The 2,234-nt window shown below is 41.3% G+C and overlaps 1 non-coding gene across 1 annotated transcript; it reads right to left on the reverse strand.

Annotated features, from left to right (window-relative positions):
• Positions 1-1,103: 1,103 nt before the first annotated feature.
• On the reverse strand, positions 1,104-1,210 carry LOC130471010 (small nucleolar RNA R71). The gene has a single exon (XR_008931711.1). It is a non-coding gene; the product is annotated as a small nucleolar RNA R71 (small nucleolar RNA).
• Positions 1,211-2,234: the final 1,024 nt, after the last annotated feature.

Below are 2,234 nucleotides of genomic sequence, written 5' to 3' on the forward strand. Positions count from 1 at the left end.
ATAAATCTGATATTTTTGGTCTGTGGCTATTAGATAGGCTTTGTTTCTAGTACATAGCGAGAGCCTGGTAGTTATAATTTCCTAAGGAATTCATAAGATTCGAGAGATGCATGTTTTCCTAGTTATGATTGTTAATTGATTGTTGTTGTCCGTTGTCCAATCCCGGTCTGCATTTGTGGTGAACCGTTGCCCTAGATTCCCTTAATATTGATATTTTCCGATTTAATTATTGCCTTAGTTTTAATTTAAAAACCAAACCTATTACCTTGTTACCAATAGTCTAGACTTGTTGATTAGTAGTAGAAAGAACATTGTTTCCTTGTGGATACGAGCCCTACTTCCCTTGCTATATTTTTAGTTGGTCAATGTTAGGTTTATCTTTGATAGGAGTGCGATTTAGCCTGTCAAATTTTGGCGTCGTTGCCGGGGAAACGGTTTTATTTTCTGTTATTAATTGTTTGCTCTAGATTATTGTTTGTTACTTCTCAAGGAACTCCCGTTCCTTGAGACCGGATCTCACACTCGTTTTAGTTTCTTTGTCTATGCCCAGGACCGTAGGTACTAATAATCTTATTCCATTCGATCCTGCACCTGAAAGGACCTTCCTTAGACGAAAAAACTTTATCGCAGAGTGTGGGAATTACTCTAACTCTGATTTTAATCATATTCTTGGCGATCTTTTTCCTTCAGATACAGATACAGTTTCAGAGATATAGATGGGTGACAAAGTAGTTGAGCCGAAGCTTATAGACTATTCTAAGCCTAGTCTGTCTGTGCTACCTAAGGCAATCATGCCTTCTATTGCAGGTGAGACTTTCAAGATTGAGCCTGCATTGATGAAAATGATTGAGAGACGCCAGTTCAGTGGGGAGAAAGGTGAAGACCCAAATCTTCACATTCAATCTTTCATCCAATATTGCTCTACCATTAAGCAGAAGAATGTGACTCCGGAACAAACTACGGAGATGCTTTTCTCGTTCTCTCTGATTGAAACGGAAAAGTTGTGGATCAATGGATTGAATTGGGAAGCAATGAAAATTACTAACTGGGAGTCTTTGGCCCTTGTATTCTATGTGAAATATTTCCCACCTGCGAAGACAGCTCGTCTGAGGAGCCAAATCATTGCTATTACTCAACAGGCAGATGAGAGTTTGTTCGAGGTCTGGGAAAGGTTCAAGGATTTACAGAGAGAGTGCCCACACCATGGTTTGAGTGACTGGTTCTTGATTCAACAATTCTATAATGGTCTGGGTAATGAGTCTAGACTTATTTTGGATTCTGCTCCTAGTGGGAGATTCATGCAACTTAATGTGACTAGAGCTATGGAGGTGATTGAAGAGATGGCCATTCATAATGCCCAGTATGGGAATCCTAGAGGTCTATCTAACAAGGGTGGTAAGCATGACTTGAATTCCATAGAACAACTGACTGCCCAATTGACTGCTTTACATTACAAGTTCGATAATATGCAAGCAACAACTTCTCAATCTGCTCAACCTGTTAGTGTAGCTGCAATGAACTCTCAAGCCGTTAATGTCTGTGATAGTTTTGGGATGTCTGGTCATTATGCACAGGAATGTAGGAGCTCTATTGAACAATGTAGTGCATTCCAGGCCTACAAACAGAATAACCCGTACTCCAATTCCTACAATGAGGGGTATAAGAATAATCCCCTACTCTCATACAGGAGTACTAATATTCAGAACCCCCACCATGTTCAACATCCCCTACCACCACAACAACCATACCAACCACGGAGTAACTACAATCAACAGTCTAGTGGACCAACTGGGTTCCCTATACAACACACACCACCTCCACCACCACACCCCAACCCACACAGTCTGATCCTATGCTAGTGGAGATGAGGAACATGATGTTGCAAATGCAGAAGTATCTGAGTGAAAAGGATGCTAAAATTGATGCTCTTGCCGCCCATAACAAGATCATTGATACACAGTTGGCACAAATGGCTACTACTCTTGCAGGGAGACCCCAAGGTCAACACCGTTCACAACCTGAGAATAGAGAAACTGCTAATTAATGCTATTACCTTGCGGAGTAGAAGAGGTTATGACGGTCCTTCTATGCCCGTTGAGGTTGATTCTGAGGTGTCTGCTAGTGGCCTAATTGATAAGGAAGATGAGAAGGTAGTCATGGATGGGAAACAGGCTGAAAAGGTAGTCTGCGAAAAAAGAGGCTACAACTGAGGTTAAGAAGGGGACAGATATCCA

The sequence above is a fragment of the Spinacia oleracea genome, chromosome 3 (assembly GCF_020520425.1).
Source record: "Spinacia oleracea cultivar Varoflay chromosome 3, BTI_SOV_V1, whole genome shotgun sequence".
NCBI lineage: Eukaryota > Viridiplantae > Streptophyta > Magnoliopsida > Caryophyllales > Amaranthaceae > Spinacia > Spinacia oleracea.